At 34.4% G+C, this 25,930-nt stretch overlaps 1 protein-coding gene across 6 annotated transcripts in view; it reads right to left on the bottom strand.

Moving 5' to 3' along the window:
* Nucleotides 1-25,930, bottom strand: part of LOC128566793 (protocadherin-9) — a 959,874-nt gene that overhangs the window by 181,156 nt on the left and 752,788 nt on the right. The window lies entirely within an intron of this gene.

Below are 25,930 nucleotides of genomic sequence, written 5' to 3'. Positions count from 1 at the left end.
AGAAGCATTATGTAGCTAAAAAAGGAGACTATTTTACCCATTAGTAATAAATGTACCTGCTGAGCAGAACACAGCTATACCTGAAAGGGTTCCACAATTCCCTTTTGCTTAGCTCTCCCTGCTATGAGAGAACCAGTGTGCTAAAGAGCATTTTGTAAAAGCAAAAGAGTTTATATAATTGACTTTACTGGAATTAGAAGACAGAGTACAGTGTGCTCAACCTGAAGCAGCCCAAGTCTATGATGTACGAAAATTGCACAATTTAATAGCCAGATATAGGGACTGTGAAGTAATAGAAGTAATCAAAGGCTTGGACATGCTTAAAGGAACAAATCTGTTACTTTTCCATTTACTCCAGAGAGAAGACTCCAAGTGTACTATTTGCGGGAACGTGCTTGGGCACAGCTTCCTGAATTTGGGCAGTACTTTTAAGGAAAGGAGAATTCAGAAATGGATCAGTATAAGCATCTTAATGTTAAGGTGTCTTTTAGAGTTTAGTTCTGATGCTCAAAGATTTAACTTTTATTTCATGTGAAACAGTTAAAAAGGATATCTTTAATATACTGCAGTTAATTCTTCATCCTCATCTCCTTGGCCGTAATAAACTTTATCTTCCTTTAAGGCTGCCATCTTGCTACATGGAACACATATTTTCTGTAGAAAGAAAACGACTAAGCCATATTGAGGGTGCGAGCATATTACCCTTTTTTGAACATCTGGTGAAAAGTGAAGTTTCAGCAGTAGCAATTTATACATCTGTACCATATTGGGGAAATGTGACTTGAGTGATTTAATGGCAAGAAGTAACACTGATTTATACTACAGCATCAATAGAACAACAGTCTGTGAAAATCAAAATTATTACAATCATAACCTTGGGGGTCTTAATAAAACCTGATATTACCAGAATTCAGATAACAAAGAATACTTTATGGGGGAGCAAAATGTTTTTTAATAAATCCAGAAGTCTAAATGTAAAATTTCAAGGGTAGAAAAAAAAATGCATTGGAAATCATTTAAATTTTGTCATAACATGAATCTAACAGTATATATAATGATTCAAACTAAGAAGCTGAGCTTTAGATTACTACTAAATTGCCAGTTAAACACATAAAATTAATTTCAGGAAAAATGTAAGTATATATGACAGCTCAATTAGTGTGATTTTAATGCATCAAAATAATTATACTATTAAGATAGACAGTATATAGTCCAGTTTTATTCACATCAAAAGAAAATGCCTCATGCTTTGGTGAATTTAAACCAATTTTAAGGAAATGAACAATGAACTAGAATCTTCTGCTAACTTTACTATTGAAAATGTATTTTATCTCATTATGCCTCCCTTCCCCTATTTGTGAAATTATTATTATTAAAAGTGGTGAATTTACTTCTATCATCTACATAATTCACACAAGTTATGTCGATGAAATATCTTCTGTAGTAGCCAATGACATGTTTTATTTAAATATGTTAATATGCCAAATAAGTTCATATTTAAGCTAAAGGAAATAATAGCATTAGATTTTTAAATAATGTCTTTAAATGTTGGTAAGTAAAGTTGCCTTAAGTTGAATATTAATGCTCTAAATGTGTTCTTCGAGAAGGACCAACTTCACCCAAAGAAATAAAAGATTCTCACTATGAGAAATGTGAAACATTGGTCCTGGAACTCCTTTTTTATAAATATTTGTAAATTCCCTTCTTTTCTCACAGAAATGTGGCTGTATCTCATGACACAATTTTTGAATCAATTCAATTCCTCCTTCGCTCTCTCTTCTTTCCCAGCTTTCTCCTCTCTCCCTCTTTCTCCACCATGAACTAAGCAAGTAAGAAAAAATACTCAGGTTGTAAATATTTATCTTGTTCTAACCACTGATGTACTTCTAATTCAATAAATCCATTTCTGAATTCTAATCTCCTTCACACTTTCCACTTCTCCCTTCTCACCAATACCCCCACTTTTTGTCAGGAATCTCCAATACCCCCACTTTTTGTCAGGAATCAGCATTCCCGCAAGCCAAAAATAAGGAGTATCTTTTAAGCCTCATCTTCTCAATATCTATTGAAATTATATGCCTTGCAAGTGTCTAAGCCTTCAGATTGCACTTGTGCTTTCTGTTGTTGTCCCCCTAACCTTCAGGACCCCACAGTAAGACAGGTAATGCCACTTCTGAAAAGTCTCACTCCTATCTAGTGAGTTTATTCTTCATGCTACTTGGGGGATAATTTTTCTACAAAGATACACGGTCACATTATTTTTTATTTTAGTGGCAAATATTACCTGAAATTAGGTTTTTGAACATTAGTGTTTGAAGAGATCATGTTTTACTATATATATGTGGAATGGTAGGAAGCTATATTTTTAACGTGTGTCTCAGGTGATACACATACGGGTGACCAGAAAACACACTTCAGAAAAAAATTGTTGTAGACCCAGAAGTACAACATGTGAATAAGATTGCTTACAATTTTCACAATTTTGTTTAAATTTGATGTCATTAGGATAACTTAAAGAAGTACCACATTATGCAAAGGTTTCTCTCTCTCATCATTTGTTATTGCATCTGTTTTAGGCATTGCAGAAGCCTAGTAACAAAAATATAGAAGAAAAAAATGCTCCCTAACCTGGAAGAATTCCTGATATGATGAGGAAGAAGATACCGGTTTGTTTGTTCATTTTTAAGTAATTAGTATAAAATGTGATGCTCCAAAGTAATACTAGAAAAAGTTAATTACACCTCAGGAAACCTGCAGAATAATTTACAAAAGAGGTAATACTTTTATATGTTTGTATATATTTTAATATGTGCATACAGAAAAAGCAATTCAAATGTCGTAAAAAGAGTAAATTTAACAGAATGAAAAGTTGGTTTCTTCTCAACTCAACCTTGCACCTTCCTGATTTTCTTTCATAAATACAAACACTGTTTTGGCTTTTGTGTGGATTCTTGCAGAAACTGTTCATGCATACTTAAGTCCCCAGTCTACTGAGTAGCAATCTTCTATCTAATTATCTGTCTATCTACCGATCCATACAGCCACTAGTCCATCCATCCAAACCTCCATCCATCCATTTTTTATCTTCTTCCCTCATCTCAAAATTTCAAAACCTACTTCCCCAACTTTATACTTGGATGATGACTTTGTCTACTTCGTTGAGAAATCAGTAGCACACACAGCTACCAGCCAACTCACATCTGTGTGCTTATAACTCAGTCATTCTTCCTATTCTGACTGAATTTCCCATTCTTTGTCTAAGGCATGCTATAGATACTAACGTAAGACCATTGTTGCTGCAATTAGCCCTCTCTTCAGTATCAGCTATGGTTTCTTTTGAATGGATCATATGAGTCAGTAAAAGAAAACAAACCAAAAATCTTTCTTGACTTCTAATCTTGCACTAGTTCTTCCATTTTTCTGCTCTGCAAAAGATCTCAAAAGTTTATACTTTTTTTTTTAATTGTTCTTTCTCTTTTCTTGTTAACCTGTTCAAATAAGGTTCCCTGCTTACTTCTCTTCACATCATTATCACTCGCTGATCTATATCAATAATGATCTTTCTGCTACTAAACCAAGTAGTGAATTTAGAAACCTAACTGCACTTTCCCATCTGCCTCTGAAATCTAAGTTTGTCTTGCTGCCTATCCAACTCCTCCTCCATAATCCAGTTGGATGTCTAATAGGTTTCATATATTTAACATGTTCAAAAGTGTCTTATTACCTTTTACCTTAAGCACCAACCTGTCTATACCTATAGACCCTATAATCTTTCTCCTCTTTGGAAATGGTGGCACCAAATTCTTTCAGAAGCAATGATCAAAAACCTTCTATATATGGCTTGTTTTTCATCATGTATTCCTGTAATCTGTCAAGAAATCATCTACCTTTAAAATCAATAGAGAAACTATCCACTTCTCACTGCCTCTACCTGACACCAACCAGCTTCCATCATCTCAGACCTTTCTATTAGAACTAATCTATTAGGCCGAGATCTTCTAATAGACTTAGTCTTCTCTCAGATAAGGAAGACAAGTGTCATTTTTCAGACTCATCTGTTTATGAAACTGTTAGCATTTCCTGATTTTTATTAACCCACTCTAAAAGTCTAACTTCTGGAAAAGAAAATTAATCATGCCTTAACCTTCAAAACAAAGCACACTCTACTTACAGTACGGTGATGATGGTAAGACCATGAATTAAATGTCTGGCAAATGTAGAGCACATTGCCAATCATATATTTTTGAATACATCTCTAGTGTATTCATGGATAAAACATGGATGATTAGATAATCCTCTCCTCAATGCCATATACATTTGAAGTTTTAACAAGTAATATATAAGCATGGTGTCCATATATATAAGAATCATGTTGGCAAAGAGTTGAACAAAGCAGAGAGGACATCTCTTCTAATACAGAAACTTTATAATCATTTGTCCATGAATTATATTGTCTTAAAGATCTGAGGTTACATTCATGTCCACCAAGATCTGCTTAGTCTTTACCCAAGGAAATAGGGGTAAGATAAAAATTGTCCAAAATACCCTATATACAAAAATGCTTACATGAAAACATAATGTAAGTAGAATGTTTCCTAAAGGAGTCATTGCATTTGCACATGTATGTGTGTGTGTGTGTGTGTGTGTGTTTTTAATTTGGAGCATGTGTGCTTTTGTGTGCAGGGCGTAAAAGGAATTTGAGTCAAAAATATTTCTGTTGCCAGGCTAATGACTTTCTCGTAAACATTATCATTCTGCAACTTTCTCCATTTTATCTAAACCAGTTATAATTTCTTTTGTATTGCTCCATAGCTGCTTATAAATTAAATAATTAGATATATAGTAACAGTTGACAGTTTAAATTGTTATGATGAGGATAGAGACATACCTGTTTGCACACAAAAAAATTGTTCTATGACAACCACATGACATCATCTTAGCTGATATCTTAAATACGTATAGTATATCAATATTAATTTGCAGAAGGCAATAATTGCACAAAGGAAGGAAGAAGGGAGAGGGAGGAAATCATTGCTCAAACTTTGACCAAATACATCCTCCTGGGTTCATTTTCTCTTATCTCACAAGCTATCTGTGACCATGGACACATTGATGTTGTGTCTTCAGCACTGAACATTTTATTATATCTTATTTTAAATTTATAAAATATTCCTTCCGGATGTGACTGTAGTGCACTGAAAATATGGAAATAGTGGTATCACAGACCGCCTCTTATCTGTGCACAGAACTCTGCATCCCTGCTCTCCGAAGGTTGCTCATTCCTTCACAATTTGCTTTCTGTCCCTCTCTCCTTTCCCCTCTCTTTAGTTTCACGCTTTCTTCCTTTTATCCTCCTATCATGAACATTTTATCTGCTGTGTCTGTAACTGATAAAGAAAGCCGTGGCATTTCATGGACAGGGCCATTTTAATCGTCCTTCAAAGCTAACGGCAGAGTGATGATACTGCGAATTACACTGCCTGCCTGTCTTTCTAGACTTTATCCATTTTCTACAGTGATCTCTGGCGAATTCCTGAACTACAGTGGCAGATCTACCTTTCTCTCTTTTTACTTTTTTTTTGTTGTTGTTGTTTGTTTCAGAGGAATAATGTTGTTCTTAGTAAGTGATGAAGAAAGCACCGACGAATGCCACTTCTGTATCAGCAGATTAGCTTCCCTAATTAAAATCTGTGACATGACATTCCCTTGCTGGTTGGAATTGTGACATCTGTGAGGGTGTATATATAAACACACATATAAGAAAGAAATATAACAAGAACACAAACTTCAAAAAGGCATAGCAAGAATTAACTGCACTTTTGTACTCAGAATTATATACATCTTTCTGTTGAATTTTAGCATTTATGCATACATAAAATACGGTTTGTTATAGTTACCCTGTACTTACTCCCTAAAATGTGGGCAATTTTACAGAATGCATTAACTCAATTCCCTAAGTACATTAGCACCAGTCACTAAAATGCTCTGAAAATCTGAAAGTGTTATGCATCTTTGAAAAGTGAAATATTCCTGAAGAGTGCTGGTGACTTACAAGGATCTGGGTGAGTTTACCTATGAAGAAAAGCTCACGTAAACAGGGCCTCGCTCAATGGCATATACATCACATCTTTATTTTCTGTGATAAAGCAAAAAAGTCTAAAAAAGGTGAATTGTTATAACTAAACAAGAGAGGCTGTAAGTTGTATTGTATAGACACGAGCCTCAAAATTCATAGAATTGTAGACTCATTAGAGATTAGCATTAAGGATTGTGTAGCACATAACTGGGCTCCTAAAATTTACTTATAATGAAATGATATCCTACCTATTTTACTTCTTATTGAGCACATGTGGATAACTGTCATCTTTCTGAGTTTAAATTTTCATTATAAAATAGACATACCAATATCTGACCAATAGGAAATTTTATAGGATTTTTAAATAAACCCATCGATGTGCGTAATGCACAGGAGATGGTAAATAATAAGTATTCAATATAAGGCAGCCTTCATTATTGCTGTGTAACTGTTAATGTCTGATATGAAGAAAGTACAGTACTTCTACTGAGCAACTGGGGGGAATAATTCCTAATCTTGTAAACCAGATCACCAGAGAACTCTTGCCTAGTGCTTAAAATAAAGAAAAAAAGAGAGAGAGAGAGAAAAAGAAAAGAAAAATTGCTATTTGCACGTAAAATCAATCTGTGTTTCATATTTTCATATTTTTAGCTACAGTTTTAAAAGGACTCATGAGTTTCACATGCCTTTTTTCAGGGAGGAAGGAGGCAATAAGAAATGGTGATAGTGAAATCATTACCTTGACAGAAAAAAGAACCAATGGTGAAATAAGCAAAAAAGACAATTCTTAACAGTTACTCAACTCCTGCAAGGTTAGCTAAAAACAGTCGATTCTATTTAATTGATCTTATGGTGCCAGGGTTTTATTTATTTATTTAGTTAGTTAGTTACAAAAAGATTACTGCTATAGCGATTTACTAGAGGAATCTGTTAAAGCAAAACCTGTACACAATTTTATTCCATTTTAATGAATTTAAATTTCATCAGCATGTCCATGTGTAATTATTTAATAAGACTGAAATATTCACTTTTTATTTTTACTTTAATGTTATAATGCTAACTCATATATCATAATCTATTCGCCAGTTGCTATGTAAAACAATTTACCTACTAGTAATGCATGTATTCGTTATGACAATCTTATGAAGAAAGTCTTATTGTTATCTATCCTAGTATTTGAGAAAATGGAGGTCACAGGGTTAAGTAGCTTGACCAAATTTACACAGCAGCTAAGTGACAGAGTTAAAATTTGAACTCTGGTAGGTTAGCTTGCAAGTGTACCCTCATAATCATGCTATTCTCACCAGGGCAATACATAAAATAACAGAAGGGAAAATGTGTTGGGTTAGGATCTGGGTTATATGGTAGCTCCCCTAAATTATATTCACTTACATAACATTTTTTACTGACTTAAAACAGAAATGTAGTTCACCTTCATCAGAAAGAAAAATCTATCCATGTTGTAACAATTTTGTTTCATGGACTGTCCTACGCGAAGTTACTGACTGTGGACATTGATGGCTATGTCTTAGTACGAAAAATTATTCCAGATATCCCATCTTCTTTTTTTTTTTTATGTTGGGGATTCATTGAGGGTACAATAAGCCAGGTTACACTGATTGCATTTGTTAGGTAAAGTCCCTCTTGCAATCATATCTTGCCCCCAGAAGGTGTGGCATGCACCAAGTCCTCTTTTTCCCCAGGAATAACTTCATAAATGAGTTTAATAGTTAAAGAATTGCATCCAACAATATGTTTTGTTTTTAAGAATCTTCTCAAACCACTGCATAAAATGAAAGAATATGAGGCCAAGCATTTATATACTGTATATTTTAAAATAATTACCTTGTGTTGTTAATCCAATAGAGTACTAAATTACTTCCTAAATAATGAAGACCATTATATTTGATACTTTATAATTTCTGTAGCCTGGTCGTTGTGGCGGGTGCCTGGAGTCCCATCTACTTGGGAGGCTGAGGCAAGAGATTCGCTTAAGCCCAGGGGTTTGAGGTTGCTGCGAGCTATGGCATCACAGCACTCTACAAATGAGACTGCCTCCAAAAAAAAAAAAAAAAAAAAAAAAATTCTTGCTCTACTTATTACATGTAATCACTAGTATGTGATTACTAGCATACAAAACCTCCTTTTTAGCATATTACGTACAGTTCAGATTTTTTTGTTTGATTGATTTGCAGTAGGTACCCCAGGAACTTCAATTGACAATTTTTAGTTTCACACATAAGATATTACATGTGATACTTTATTTAGACAATTTTTGGATTTCACAGAGATGTGAAGTTTTATAAAAGAAATAAAATATTTCATCATTACTATCTATATGAGATTTTTGAAGGTAATCTTGGCTGAGATTTTAATAAAAAGCCAAACCAGGCACATAGAAAAAAAAATAAAGAAAAAAAGTTAGCAGGCAAATGGAGGTACCTTCAAATGGAGGTATTAACACTTGCCAGCCTTACTTTTAATAATCTGCCTAATATGATTATAAAATAATAACAATAAAAGTATATTTGGTTTTTAATTTCCATTGGCATATGTATACTAATCAATTCAGCAGTAACATGAGCTAGATTTTTTGCAGCGAGTACTAATAGAGGCATCTGAGACTAAACTTGCACATCTCTATTAAAATTCTACCAATAACTTCTGAATAATGCATTTATTAGGAGTCATGTTACAATGTAAGTAGTAATTTACTGCATACAATGTGATAAATGACAAAAAAGCGAGTCTTTCAAAATCATTTTGTACATGTCATTAGAAACTCACTTCACATTCCTACCTATACAAAGTATCTTAAACCACTTAACAGCTTGCTAAAGAGAGCCTATCTCAAGTTATTAATATCTTTATTTTAATGCAGATCTTGCCTTTCCGTTCCTAGTAGAGTGCCTTCACAATGCTACAAAGAGAAAAGCAAAATTAGAAGCTCCTAATATCCACAAAAGAAACACATCTTCCTCTGTGTCTCCTATGGATATGCTGATCTACATATGCTTGTTAAGTTTGCCGTTATCAAACACTGCCATTAACCTCAGTTTTAATAAAAGATATAAAAATCCTTAATGTTTTAATCTTGATATCACACACTGATCAGAAACATTTAATGTTTATCAGAATTTTCAAATATCAAAATATTTTTCATTCATTTAGCTTAGTTTAACGGCATATAAGAAAAATTGGATGTAACCACAACTACATTCAATGTGTGAACATACACTCAAGCATCGATAACCTATGAATATTTTCATTATGATTGCTAACTTGAATCAACCTATAAGTTTATTCACTCTTTTTTTGTCATCTATCTGCATGTACAAACTACAATGCGAATCAGGAAACGTAACTCCGTGGTATACACAACGTAATGACTGTCCCCAAAGAACAAAATAGCACTTATTTCTCTGGGTTCATTAAGATTCTGTCCGTTTAGAAGGCATAATTTTAATGTTTAAAAGGAAACACACACACACACAAACTAATTGATTCGCTTCTACTGATCTGAAGCAATGTGCAACAAACAGAACTGAAACTAATCGTGTAAGACACAGTATGTAGGTACCCAATAAATACTTTTGAATTAACATGGTTAAGGTTATGTATAGTCAATCTTGCAAAAAGCTGTTACTATTCATTCAAAGTAATGTTAACTAACTAAAAAGATCATAATAATATGACATAAAGTATAAATATATCATAATACTAACACATTAGTAATGGTCAGTAAGCAAAATTGTCTTTCAGTAATTTTTTATAATTTTAAAATATAAAATTTACTTTTTAATAAGCAAAAATTTTAATAACATTTAAGTAGCTGCTGTTGAAAGGTAAATGAAATTGGTATGTCAGGCTCTATCACTGTCTATCACTGGATCATCATGTACCACAGTCTCCAAAAATTTGCCCTCTTTTTTATGTAAATATTAAATTTTATGTAGATATTAAAGTCCAGAGTTATTAAATTTGGGTTGCTAAAATTACCTTTCTTAGTACTAATGAATTATGAGATGTAGCAGAAGACATACCTTAAGATTCTCCTTAAATGAATTTCATTCATCCTAAGAATAATTGAGATTGGGTTTATAGTCACAATTATTTTTCCATGGGGAAATGTCATCTTTGGACACTGTGTCACAAGGGATAGCCAAAAAAATATAACCAAATCAAATTAGGCTATGTGTGAAAACTTTCAGACTGGTGGAAGAGATGAATTCTATAAAAAGTCTAAGGAAAAGAAATCACTAAATTTAATGAGGTTTTTTTTTTTTTTTTTGACTATGCATGTGCTGTATGGTTACAACACAGAGCAAAGCATTTGTTTTTGGTGGTAGAGGCCATGTAGATATGAGATTAGCAAATGTCTGCCAGTTATGATGGAAGAGACCATCTGCACCAAGCTCACATGCTGGCCCGTGGTCCATGCTCAAAGCATGTTAATTACCTTCTACACCCCTGCTGTCACTGGGACTTGAAAATAGCTCTGCAGAAAATATATTTTTTCTTATAAGGATTTTTATTGTGATATTTTACTACACACTACTCAATTCACAAATAATAACCTACAAGTTCTATATTCTCATATGTAAGGTGCTATTTATATTATTATAAGAATTCATTCACTCTGAGAGCAACTATTTGGAATTAGCATACTATTTTTTGCAGCATTCCAATTTTCCATTCATGAATATATTCCTTTTCTCATTTGATTTCCCTCCTCCTTCCATTTATTAAAAATAAATAAATCATCTTTATTTGTCCTGTGGCCACATGAAGCAGATGAAAGAGAATGCAACAACATCTATCTAATAAGACCTCAAAATGGATTCCTGTAAAAGGAGAGTAACATTCAGATTACCAATGAAGCTGTATAGGCTTAGGCCCAGAAAGGGGAAGGTGAAGACCGACTTTTCACTGTAAAAATACTGAAGTCAAGCAAATTGTAAACATTTGCCTGACTTCAGTATTATGGCAGAGCCATCGGCCTTGAACTATATCTCTTTTCTGTCTCTCTCTGAATTCTGGCTCCTGATTTCATTTCCACTTCTCTATTCTAAATGAGCCTCTGTCTCTTGACATTTACTTTCTCGTTTACCTTTTATTGTTCTCAAGTTAACTTTGTTTTCAACTGTTTTAGGTGTAATTTTTTTTTTTCCATTCCTGCCTTCAATCTTCTCCACTGGGCCCCTTTTTAGCTGCAGAATGGGTTCGCTTTCCTTAAAGGTTCTTCTAAAAACTTTTATAAGACAATTTCCCTAAAATGCCTGTATAAAGGCATGAGCTCACTCACACCTTTATTAATCAAAAATGGTTGATTATTCAAGTTCTCCTCAGGTGTCCTACCAGTTTGCTTTTTTCTCTCCACTATTAGGTATAAATGAAAAACATTACCTCCACTTAGCTGAAGCCACTCCCCCAAACAGAATTACATTTTTTGATTACTAAAACACTATTAAAATTATACATTAACACTCCACAGATTGCTAGGAATTTTTACAGAGATAAGTAAAAGTCTATATATTCTTGCAAAGATAATAATTACTGCTGCATGTGAGATGATTCAATTTTGTATTATATTTGATTTTGTGCAATCCTAATCAGTGTACCTATGTTAAAATGTTATCAAATTAACTAAAAAAATTAAGATTCATTTAGGCAAATGAGAAAAAAATGACTATACATTCTCAGTAGTGGAGAGAGGTTATATTTCCAATATTTCATTGAATTTCAATGATGGATCTGCCGTGACCACATAACGCAGACATCCAACGTGACAGTGCTTTAAACCTCAGCAGACTGAATGCTGGGCTCTCTCCCACATCACCTAAGAAGGCAAATATCTTCTCATGAGTTGGTGACATTTCTTGAACATTATAAATAAGGAGCGTCCTCACGTGACTCATATCCAAAAAATATGGGCAGGAAAGAAGTTATAATATTATAACTGGGATGATTCTTATGTCAATACTCAGCTTGTCCGATGAATAGATCTATGTACACATGACTTCTTAAGCTGTAAAGTTCCTTACAGCCACACCCAGTTAAATAAGCAGGTGAAATGTTATTATGGACAATTCATTTGTGCTAACATTCCTAAGAATTATTATCTAATAATATAAATGAGGGATGAATAATCTAATAATCATTTTACTTAAATAAATCCACTGTATTTGTTTTCGTCATCAGAAGGAAAATTTTTGATGTAAGGATTTTGACATAAGAAGAGAGGGCAGTTCAGTGAGTATGGAGGAGTGAGAGAGAGAGAGAAAGAGAGAAATAAGACCATATTTTATGAAGCAAGTGTCCTTAAGAGCATACATTCTGTACTCAAAGCCTAAAAGGTCTGGTTGTCACTTATATATAAACTACATGGGTTAGGCAACTTATTTCCTGAACCTCACCTATAAAATTGAATAGCAAAAATATCTAATTAAGAGGATAACTGCAAGGATTAAATGGAATGATGCACATTCCAGCTCTTACTAGCATGTACTTCATAACTGTAAATCTCATTATTGGCTGCGATTATGATTCAACTTTCCTAGGAATTTGTGCTTACCTAAATTATATGAGATTTATGAAGAACTGTGGGAAAGTTAGAACTGTGGTAAAGGATAGCTATCCAACAGACTTCCGGGTTTGAATTGTTTGAAATTTACTGGCTATATGGTATTAATCCTATTATTTTCTTTGCCTTTCAGGGTCTTTGTTCCCTCATTTGAAAATCAGATATAATGAAGTATTTGTAATTAAGTTGTGCACATTTTTAGAACATAATACTATTGCACATTTAATAGGGTAAAATATACTGTAAACATAAAGATTTGATCTCACTCAGTCCCCAGGATCTGGAGTGCAGTGGAGCAACCATAGCTCACTTGAATCTTGAATTCCTGGGGTTAAGTGATCCTCCCGTCTCAGCCTCCCAAATACCTGAGAGTGCAGGCATACACTACCACATCTGGCTAAATTTTCCTATTTGTGTTTAGAGAAAGGGTCTCACTATGTTGCTCAGGTTTGTCTAGAACTCTTGGCCTCAAGTGACTTTCCTACCTCAGATTCCTGAGTCCCTGAGATTACAAGTATTATCCTCTGCCTCCAACTAAACATAATGTGCTAGGAAACCAAAATAATTGTGTGATTTATTTTAGTGTCATATTTCCATAGCCTGGAACTAAATTCATGATATACCCAAGGTATACCCATAATTATACATATATTGCCATTTAAAACATCCATGTTTTTAGAATCATTTAAGCAATATAGCACAAGGTCAAATTATTCAATGTTAACCATAGATCTAATTACAGATATTTTCTTCTTGAAAAAGTAATTGATAATCACAATGTAGTTCTTTCTAACTAAACTCTTAATTAAGCAAAATCTAAACTTTTCACTTCTTTTTTTTTTGTAGAGACAGTCTCACTTTATGGCCCTCGGTAGAGTGCCGTGGCCTCACACAGCTCACAGCAACCTCCAACTCCTGGGCTTAAGCAATTCTCCTGCCTCAGCCTCCCGAGTAGCTGGGACTACAGGTGCCCGCCACAATGCCTGGCTATTTTTTGGTTGTAGTTTGGCTGGGGCTGGGTTTGAACCCGTCACCCTTGGTATATGGGGCCAGCGCCTTACCGACTGAGCCACAGGCGCTGCCCTAAACTTTTCACTTCTTTCGGAGGTTTCGAACATATCCATAGCAAAAGTCATTAACAAAGGTACTTCAGAAAATATTAAATAAAAACTGGTAGTCACTAAGAGAAATACACACATACACTCAATATCAATAATGAAAAATAAAACACCAAGTTCTGACATTATTTAATCCTTTGTGTTAACCAAAAACTATACGCTTTATTGGTGCATACTTTTCATCTACTCGCAGATAGAAGGACAAGTTGATTAGTTTGGAATGTTCTCAGGTACATGAGACAGTAATGACAGAATTGTGACTATCATCTAAGCAATCAAGACACTAAAACTCTACGATACCCAGGTGACTGGAGATAGAAAAAGCAATGATGGAGCTGGGTCTCAATAATATTCTCCAGGGCCAGTCCCTTTCTGTTCTTTATTTTGCCATTTTTGGCAGTCGGCCTTTTAATCTAATAGTTATCATTTTGTCTTCCCAATACGGCTGTGGCGACTCCAGGAATAAGACCCAGGCTTAGCCACAGCTGTCTGTGCCAGGACAGGAGCCAGTCCTAGATACACAGCCCCTCTCTAGAACAGCTGTCATCTTGCACTGATCAGAAGTGGGTCCCTCTACCACTACCTTTAGCTGCTGGAAAGTTGAGAAATTAAGTGGCCATCAAAATACAATAAAATTTTCATGATGGGTTTGGAAAATTTACAACTTATCACTTGATTCTGGAAATACTCCCTGTTCCAATGTAGTCAGGTACAGAGAACACAGCAGTGAGTCATATCATGAGGATAGATGTTGGTAGGACTTGTCTGAGGCTCTACCAAAAGCAAACAAACCAAAAAAGAGTAGTTCTTTCATCAGCATCAGTGACATTTTTATTACTGTGATATAAGTTACTTCTGCCTTTTTTTTTTTACTTTTAATCTCCCAAGCATTAGATTAATTCTGAGTGTTTTCCACTACCTCTCAGATAAATTATTGTTTCTGTTAACGAAGTCGATCTAAAGTTCCAACCTTCATCACGAAGGTAAAAGATGTGAAATGAGATTGAAGTTTCATTTCACAATGTTAACAAAATTCAGTGTATCTGTGATAATATTGTTCTCAGGCCCTCTGGCTCTCTCCCCCTCTAGAGGCCCCCGATAGGCACTTCCTCCACACATACTAAAGCCCCCTGGGCTTTGTTTTGGAGATTGTGGAGACTGTGGAGAACGTTTGGGGAGAATATAAACCGTATAATTGATTATAGGAAAAATGTTTTTGGTGACTAGTGTTTAAAGAGTCTACAATCTATTTTGGAAATTGTTAATTCATCTGAACTGCACAGAAGAGATGTCTCATTCTAACTGTATGTTTGCCTTGGAAATGTTTGTTAGTTTCTCAGTTTAGGAAAACTACATAGAATTGTAGCTTTATTTGCACACTTGTGTTAGAGGAAATAAGTATGCATCAGCACAGGAATTGTAGATGTGCACATATTTAGCCAGAAGAGGGGATATTGGTGTGAGTACCATTGGTGTAAGTACCCCATTTGAAGGGACATCTGGGGAAGGAGAATCAGAAAGTGAAATAGATCACAATCACATGTTCACCATGACAGCAATCTCCTCAAATGTGGGGTGTCAGGAGGTCCTCTATGTCACCAGCAGCTCAGAAGAGACAGGAAGTGAGTGTAAAACATGGATAAATTATATATGCTCATGTTTGTGTACACATACAAAAGAAAAGAACAACTCATCTTAGTAAAGAAAATACTGTGTCTGTAGGTACCTTTGGTATCTATGCTTGTAAAAGAAGATGGTAGCACAAGGTGTTATATTTCACCCAGTGTTCTCCTGGGAAGAAGAGTATATTGGAGGCAGCAGAGTATATTGTGGAAGAGCATATTTCTGGGTAGGCTTTTTCATCACGTATGTAACTTTAATAGGTTACATGATTAAATTACAATGGCAGTGGAAGGGCCATAGTTGACCACCTCCTGCATTGACGACCTCCAGTAGTTGACACAGTTTTCATACACTAGACATGCACCACATGTATGGTAGGTCATGTTCCTTATGTTGAGCCCCTCTGCAAATTGACCAGTTTTCTAGAGTTCCTTGGGAGGTCAACTTACAGAGGTTCTACTCTAGTATTTCCTAGCTTTCTTTTTACTGCTATTGAGAGACTCTCATGCTATGCCCTCTATGGAACACTCAGTGCCAAGAAAACTTTACGACCACACTAAAAGCTATGACAGTGAAAGATCACCAGCTTCATGTCATGGGAAGGGTAGACTCTCTGAATTCTGAAATGACTTTAGAGTTAAATTTTGCCCTTAGGAATATCACTTAAATCCTCCGAGATTTTGTTTCCTTATATATAGAACAAAGGGACTATCTCACTCCCTTGTTGCTGTAAAAATCAAATAGAATAAAACATGTAGTAGTGCTTTGTAAAATGAAGTGAGCTCTACAAATATTTGTTATGTATTTGACGAAGGAGGCATCAAATACATATATATCTATGCATGTACCCTTTAAAGTTTTGCTCGAGTATTAAAAACAAAATGTACCTGCAATTTTAGTTATTTATATGTTCACAAAATCAATGTTAAAACACTGATATCTGTCACTTTTTTATTCCATTTTGTAGGAAAGTGAAATAGAAAAGCAGATGATAAATTCTAAGGAGTTCAGTCTTGACAGTGAAATAGTATTCTCGAAAACTTGAAGCATAGCTTAGGGGAAATTTAAAACTACTTTTGCTTTCTATTTGTTTCTTTAAAGAGTGTTGTGTCGTGGAAACATGTCTAAAGCAATTGGAGTAACCTTATTAAGGCAAACTTTCTATGTAGATTTTTCATGTACTAGCTGTTATAAAATCCACCTTTAAAGAGGTAGACATTATATCTCCATATTTAATATTATTCCCGTGCAATAATCACGTATTGTTATGTTTTGTATAATTTAATTTATAAAATAATATCTGAAGTACTTAAAGTAAATTAATAAATTTATAAAATAAATATTTATTTTGTAAATATTTCCTGTATGTACATACATCCCCCAGTGAGGTCTAAATTCAGATTTACAAATGTTAAATAAGACTTGGAGTATGCATTCAGGAGTTCGCATTCAGGAGTTCATATGTGCAAGAAAAAAATAGGGAAGGAACCAGAAATGCATGCAGGTATATACAACACACATATATATATATGAAAAAATATATGTGGTATATATTTAGCATAGACAGAGTTCTACGGAAACACGAAAAATAAGTATTTAAATTTTATATTAAATAACAAGGACTGCTAGATGCAGTGGCTCACAACTATACTCCTAGCACTTTGGGAATGACTGCTTTCAAATGATACTAAGGCAGAAGTGTCATTTGAAGTCAGGAGTTTGAGACAAGCCTGAGCAAAATGGCAAGGCCCCATCTCTAATAAGCTGGGCATGATACTGCATCCATGTAGTCACAGTAACTCAGGAATCTGAGGCAGGATGATTGTTTGAGTTGAGCCCAGGTCTTCAAGTTGCAGTGAACTATCACAATGCCACTGCCCTCCAGAGTAGGCAACAGAGGGAGGCTATGTCTCAAAATAAACACACACACAAAAATAACTAACAAAAACTGCATTTTTCAAAATGTTTTCTATAAAACAACATATTAAATATATGTTATCACGAATAATAAGCATGATAGAAATTCCAGTTTTAAAATAGTACCAATATTCACTACTAATGCATTATTCAGATAGTACTAAAGAGTTTTAATTGAGTATCAATGTTTTTTTTGAATTAGAGACATGATTATATCATGCTCTCATGAATTTAATAATTGCCTATCATTAATGTTTCTAATTTAGGGATAACAACCCTAAATGTTCCATTGTGTCATTACAAAGATTAACTAGAAAACCTACCTAGAACTTTGTATTAATTAGATAAAATTGAGGCTGGCAACATGTGGGTGCTAAGACAAAGCTTATAAAATGGCCCTGGAATTTTACCTAGTAGACAAAGCTTATAAAACGGCCCTGGAATTTTACCTAGTAGTGCAATTTCCGAAGTTACAGAGAGAGCACATACGTGTCATTAGCTGTACTTCATTTTAAAACACAGACATTTGATTATTTATGTATGATGCATGCATATACATAAACGCTTTTCACGAGAATGGTGGAGTTAATATTTAAATATAATTGACATGTCCGTATTACATATTTTTAAAGGATCATTTGATATATCACTAATGTTTCTATTTCTAGCGATCTGTCAAGTGAACGCTAAGCACGCCCATTTGCAAAGATTTTGACAATTAATTCTTTTGGTTTGCCACAATGCAATGCTAGAGATTTCCTTTGTAGATCAAGCTACACCCTGAATATTTAATGAATAGCTATAGGCTTTCAATACATATGAGCCAGGCATCGTATAACGATTGATATTATTCCACAAACTACAGTGTACAAAATATATATGTGATATAAATTCACTTCTAAAGCAATGTTTAAGTCCATACTCATTTAGTTTTTATTAAGAAAACAAAATTTCAATTAATATGAAGAAATAGTTCATAGTTGTTAAATTACTAAAAATATTATGTCTATCACTAAATTTCTTCCTTATAGATATTTTCTTTCTTATTAAAATTAAGAAATTATAAGTGCTTAAAAATTGAACATAGCACTATGTATTTATAGTAGTGGCATAGAAACATGCATTTCCTTGATTTGCTAGACTTTCTTCATCAAAGTCTATATCATAATATGTTTGGAAAATACATAAATATAGTGAAATGACTTACAAATAATCAAAAATATTCTATTATTATGAAAAATGTGCTACTACATTAAATTTCTATGAAGTATAGATCTACTAGGTGAAGTCTGGAAACATAACTGAAAAACTTTCTCTTTACCTTTATTACCAACTCAACATTTTGTTTCTTCTGAATTAAATTGATGGATAAATCAGCTTAGTACAAGGAGAACCAAGGATATGTTGAAGGAAGTTGACTTGGTAAGCTAGTAGGCCAGGATCAAGGAACTTCCTGGTCCGATCAGAAGATATCCCACTTTGGAAGTTCTCAGCTTACAGAAATCTGAGTTGCAGAGAGTTCAACATCGGAGCCAAGTCCTCAGACACATGAGATGTGAAGAACAGTCATAGCTCCCTGCTGTAGAACCACAGCCTTCAATATATTTTCATTACTGAGAACTAATATTTGTTTTAAAATGACTGATATTTTTAGGAATGGTTTATGCAGCAATCCAACTGCTGACACTAGTGGACTCCAACAAGCACTCCTGAGATAGAAGGAGCCAACATCGAGAAAAAACAAATTAAGCTCATGTAGCCCAATATCTGAAGAGAAATAAGTTTAAAGCAGTACAAAATAAATCCAGGGATACAGGTTTGCTCAAAGAGAGATAAGATATGTAGAGATTAATACAGTAAGGAGAATTCTTTCTATATTATTCTTTTTTGTACAACAAACCTGATGTCCCAGTGAACAGTTCAGTGTGTGCATAGATACAGCTATGGTCACCACTGAGGCACAAGTTAGTGCCCTAGAAAAATAAAATGCAAGATATGTCAACAGCATAGAATAACAACAGCAAAAAAAATAAAAATAAAAATAATCCATGGTATTTTTGTAACTGTGATAAATCACAAGGAAAAGATAGGAGACTTTAAGGACTAATTATGCAGCATAAATATAACAAAATTAATATGGTAATCGTATAGAAACAGCATCCATGAATAAAACAGAGTGTGTATCCATACCCATATAGATGAGAATTTATATATACATCTGTGAGAATTTAATGCGTGACGTTAGTGACAGCTCAATTCCATGTAAGAAGGATCAATTATTTAATAAAAGTTGCTGGCATAAAAAGTGCTGGTAATCCATCTTTAGGAAATTACAATTGAATCCCTATATTGCATTGCATAAAAAAAATGTATTTCAGATGGATTAAACACTTAAAAAAACAAACAAACCAATAAAAATGGCTTTATTAATTAGTTCCCACAGGAAGTACCCCAAAATACACAAAATATAAAACCTATAAATAGAATAATGTGTGTATATACACAAACGGTTGCGTTTTTGTTGCATTGTAAATTCTTTGCTGTTTAAGTGTCATTATAATTTTAAAAATTTGCAAAACTTTTAATCTTTGGAAGCATTGCCTTGGCAGATACTTTTCAAACTAAATTTAAATGGTTTTTAATTTTGTTATTCTTTTGTTATTGCTGTTGTGCTTTGAATTAGCCATAGTGTTTCATCCCTATTTTGTCATGATGTACAAGGGATACTCTACAGCGTAAATTACTGTGTTATTGCATTGAAACACTATCTATCTGCTCATCAAACTTACCTTACCTGGACTGAGGTTTTCATCCCTTGTGCTTTCAATGTCCCCCAGAATATTTTTTTATTAGTATATAATTCTTTGTTCACTGTTTACATACCTAGTTCCTCCACTTCAAATTCCATGAAGAAATTTCCAACTTTTTCTGCTCAGTGTGTGGCATCATTTTGTTGATTCCAATAAACAGGTACAGAGATATAACATCAGTGAGGGCTCCTCATCAACTAAGCACTAAGTTTTATTAGCTTCAATCATGACCAGATTCTGTTACAAGGAGAACTCTGAGAGCTACAGTCTTAAAATGTTCAATCTTCATTGTACTCAAACAGGAACATATGCTACTTGGTAAAATATCTCAAGAATGGAAGAAAAAATACCCGTGTACTCAGTACTATTATGAAACCAATTTACAATCACTCACACTTTCACATGAACAGTAGATCACAACTATGGCCCAGGATGAAGGAGGGAGGAGGGGGAGAGAAGGGAAGGGAGGAGGTCAGATCGAGGGAGGGTGAATGGTGGGATCACACTATGGTGCATAATGCAAGGATATGTGTCGGATATATCAAGTATAGAGTCTAAATGTCTTAACATAATAATTAAGTAAAAGAGATGAGTATATATTAATCAGTGTGATGTAAGCATTCCTAATTCCATATGAAATCAGCACATTGTACCCTATAAATGCATTAATGTATACATGATCTATGTGTTTATGATTTAATAAAAATATAAATAAAAGAAAATAAAAAGAAAATGACTCCACTTGCATAACTCTCAGCAACTGAGGAAACTAGTGATTTTCTGAATTCCCCTGATCTCCCTGAACACAAAAACTTATGACCTGACTCAAGGAGACAATGTGTTTATATTGGAAAAGCAGAGTCTCGTAAGGGATAGCAGCACCTGTTCTTTGCAGATTGCCATCAAAGCCACCAAGGCCTCCCGAGTTCTTCAGAATTTTTGCCTTTTACTAAAAGCCCTGACAAGAGTATTTTTCCTTTGAGCCTGTGTAAATGCTGTCCCAGTAGAGGACTTGAACGCTGTAATGCAGGTAGGCTTTATTTGTTATTGCTCCCAATGTGTCAGACAGGAGCTATCCATACCTTCTTCTTTGCTTCCTTAAACATCTGTGGACTTTAAAACCAAAAAACTAAGCTGTCAAGAATATGAGAGTATCTTTGATGCTTGTAGTTCATGAGGGTTAGTGCAAGGTTTATTTATTTTCTACATTTCCCACATCTATTTCTGTGGCTTATGTTTGTTTTCCATTTTTGTCCTTATGGGTCAGCTTCTAATGTTCAACTGTAGAAGTAGAATGAGGTTGAGTTGTAATCCAGTGCGTTAAGGAAGAACATTGTCAATTACGTAAATCTATGGCTTGCTTAACTACTTCAACCAAAGCACCTAAAATTCAGGGGAAAAAAAATTCGGATGCAAAGAACGATGAAGAAAGCTAGAGCAATTATCTCCCTGGGACCTGATCTAAAGAAGCTTTTTTCTAGTAGTTAAAGTTAAACCTGAATAAAACATATTTCTTTATTCAGAACCTTTTGTGACTTTCCTTTACCCAGCATGACTGTGCCCGCATCAGGGTACCCTGTAGAGAACCACAGCTTCTCTTAAAGATAGCTTACCATCCTTGTAGCTAATTAAGTCCTCAATTTATAGATGCAAGATACTCTCTCATTTAGGATATTCATTTTACAGAATGCTTCTTAACATCTCAACATTTAAGCTAAAATTAACCTTCACTAAACAATGTTACTGATTCTTACAAAACAGAAATTTCTCTTGCCTTTTCTTTTATTTCATTATGAACACAAACTTGGATAGTACCCAGTTACATGGCTTGTGTTTGGATAGTCCACAGTTCTTTTTAAGACAGGGGTTAAAGATCATTTGGCTTAAAACACAATAGGAAATTTAATGAGAGCCTGCGTTATACGTCGGTGAATTTGGCTGCCTAAAACTAAACAGGTTTTGGTCAAAGAAATGGGGGGGGGAAACGAGTGTGTGTGTGTGTGTGCGCGCGCATACGCGTGCATTTGTGATTGTATTCAGTTTACAAATATAGTGGAAACTTACAGTTCCTTGATCCTGCAGAGTATACCAATATGTCATAATAGCAAGTTAAGTCACTTTTACTGTTCGAAATTTAACACTTGAAAAGTTGATTACCTTCTCGTTAGTTGCTACCCTTTCCATGAATCTGGTTTCCTCTTGAGAAACTGTCCTTGTTTTGAATTGTTTGGGTTAATACTTCAATATTTGAGGGCTTAACTCAAACACCACATCACATAAATGCATTCCCTTTGATCACATTATTAGTTTATCGGTTAATTTTAACATTTGTTTGCTTCATAGGGGTATTTTTTTCTGATGAAAGGTGCATTTTAATGTAATTAAAAAAAATCATTGATTACTTACCAGAATTCATTTTTCTCCCTTTTCTTTTGTACACAGGTTCTATTTTTTACACTTTCTCTTTGCAGCTCATGTGCTCTGGGTTAAGCTGATCCCAAAACATGGGGTTATGAGACTGATCGGTCCCATCCCCTATCCTACACTCCTGTGTCAAAGTGATTGATTTCTTCACCCGGACCTAAGCCACATATGCACGGCGTTCTCCTGGCCACGGAGCTTGGTTCTCACATGTGCATATATGACTTGATTTGACCAATAAAATGAGGAAAAAGATTCATTCTCAAGGGGGCTGAGTAATAACTGCCCTTAAAAGAGATTCTAGAGAGAAACAATGTAGAAGAAACACTTACTCTCTGTCATCTATTGTGAGATCACTGACTTTTTCATGGTATTTACTCTTAGCTGACTTGCTTTGTCATTATTTGCTCCCATGGTTAACCTCCCTTTGAAGATAATAAGGTCTTTGGCTCTATAGGCCTTATATTATATAGCCACGTATCTTAAAACACTTTCAATTTTTTCCCCATCAAAAAAGAGAACTTAGTAAAACTTTTTGAAGACAGGGAGATATCACATTGGTCATTCCATTTTTAGCATTAAATAGATCTTCAATGTATATGTTTTAAAATGGGTTGCATAAAAGAATGATGAATAACGACTAGATGGGCAGATGTTCCGCAAGTAGCATTAGAGAAAAACATGATGCTGGGTTAGTAACAGTGGAAGCTGTCAGAAAAGATAGATGGCTTTCCTGGTCATGCTATAAATAACCACCAGGTGCCACTCAGGGCTGGGAGAAGCCTCATTCCGCATGACAGTCATTGATCTGCCGCACAACTAAGACGCAACCTTTCGTGACACCACTTGAGGAGAAAAGGTTATGCTGCACATTTAAGCTTTGAATAATAAAATCATGATCAAATTAAATGAGTTCCTCTGGCGAATACATGAAATATACACAAATTAATACAACAAATTAGAGACAACGTTACAAAGAAAAGGTGAACAGGCTGGAGCTAAGTGTGAGCCTGGACCTCAGTCCTTTTGAATGTTTTATTAATGAATAAAAACCCTGCCTCATTAAAACATATCCTCAGTGAATTCTTAACATCCATGGGAAGACCTTAAACTGCTATCTAGACTGGAATACAATGAAGTTAATAAATAAAATAATAGATTTATTTATTAAATGATTATAAACTTAGAGCATAGTCCACAGGAAAGCAAAATATTCCTTGGAAAGTTAGATGTGGGAGTTCTTCTGTTTGCATCCTTGTGCAGACTTGCATTGGAGGGAAATTTTAGTTTGCTTTATGTTAGTCTGGCAGGTATATTTTGCCTACGAGTCTTCCTTTCTCAGACAAAGCAGCACATTATCTCCCAAACTTAAACTAACAAAGTAACTACAGATGCTTCTCATGGTTTCTTCCTCATACTCAAATTTTCCATCACAATGACAGTTACATTAGTAAATTTGGCACACATCTATACATTACTTGACATACTTGAGCAAATAATAATAACCCAAATGGTTTTATATTTAAAAAGTAAAATTTTCCACGCATCTCTCATGCAAGCACGGTAGTTTAATTAACTAGCCTAAAAAGCCTTTTTTTTTTTTTGCAGTTTTTGGCCAGGGCTGGGTTTGAACCCCCGACTTCTGGCATGTGAGTCTAGCACCCTACTCCTTTGAGCCACAGGTGCCACCCTAGCCTAAAAAGTCTTTTAAACCCTTAGCTGTGATGGTCCAAGAAAAAGTGGTCTCAAAGTAAATACTCGGATGGCAGAAGTAGTTACTAAGGAATTGCCATAAGCATGGAAAATAGCATAGCATGCCTTTAACCATTGTTTTATCATTGAAACTATGCAATTATTCATTTGACAAATATTTGTTAATTTCCTATTCTGTTCTGGTGTCTGTGCGGGCAAAGTTTGAAAGATTAACTGATTTATAGAAACAACTCATTCTGTCAATGCATTTGTTTTTCACACTGATATACAATATTCACACCATAGTTTGTTATACATACACACTGTAATGTGAATATTCCATATCTTGAATGCTCAATGTTCATGATGCCCTATGCACAACATGCTTGATGATGATTGCAATATTTAAATGGCTTAATAGTTTTCAACATAATAGGAAAATAATTATGATAATAGGATGATGATCAGTACAGCAATGATGATCAAGATCACTCTGAATGGTTGAATTACATTTAACACTTATAAACGAATTTTAGTTTATCAATAAAGGAAGACACTGTAATAACTGAAAGGAGAGTAAATGTTCTGTCTGTGACAATGCAGAGAGGTAGCACCTGCTATAAAATAAATCTTCTTGGTTAAAGAATAAGGTCAACAAAGTTATTCAGGAAAAGAATTTTCCAATTAGAGACTTGCAGCCTTTTAAGATGGCAGACCTTCAAAAACAGTAAATTCTCAACATTCAGGACATGAAATTGTATTAACTGCCAATAATTGGCAAGATACCAAGGCCTTTCAGCACAGCACGAAATACTAGGAATAGACAACAAACCACCAAACCTGAAAAACAATAACCTTCAAACTATTGAAGGTACCTTTTGACTTTATAAATAAACAGTTAAAGGACTGAAATAGCTGTCTGGAACTTGCCACATTTGAAGAGATAAATATATCCTCATTGCACATCAGAAAGAGCTAAGTTGATTTAAGTATGTGCTTGTGTGTGTGTGTGTGTGTGTGTGTGTGTGTGTGTGTGTGTCTATCCATCTAGCTATCTACTCCATCAGCCTTTATTCTCCCTCTGCTGAAAATAGGACCAGAATCCAGAAACTCTGGAACTTGCAGCTTTTAAGGGATATATGTATAAAACACTTTTTTAAAAAATTTAAAGCATATCCAGATTGTAGGATGTTCCACAGGAGGATGGACTTGGTTTCATTCACATATTTATTATATGATTTAAAAAAAAACATTAAAATAAGTGGGGCAAGGAGGATTGCCTTAGATTAAAGACATTTATTATGTATTACAACCAAAGTGTAGTGGTTGATTTGAAAAAAAATACAACTGTACAAATACTCTTCTTTAGAAAATTGTGCAAATTTGAATACGAATGACAGTAAAGAGTTATTAGTTTTAATAAGTGTGATCATGTGCCAATGTGTGTGTAAAACAGAGGAGGGATGGAAGCAAGGAAGAGTATAAAAAATTTAGAATTTAACGGATGAGTTGTTGAATTTAACATTAAGTATATAGATGTTCATTACACAATTCTCTCTTGCTTGTGACTGAAAATTTTAGTAGTTAAAAGGAAAAAAAAACAAGAAATAAAGAAGTCCTGGCCAACAATCAGAGATTTGTTGTACCTTTTCTATTTGGATTCTGATTTCTAATTCTACTTTGGACCCAT

The sequence above is a fragment of the Nycticebus coucang genome, chromosome 15, assembly GCF_027406575.1.
Source record: "Nycticebus coucang isolate mNycCou1 chromosome 15, mNycCou1.pri, whole genome shotgun sequence".
NCBI classification, from domain to species: domain Eukaryota; kingdom Metazoa; phylum Chordata; class Mammalia; order Primates; family Lorisidae; genus Nycticebus; species Nycticebus coucang.
The sequence above is the reverse complement of the archived record's forward strand: the minus strand, read 5'-3'. Positions and strand labels throughout refer to the sequence as shown.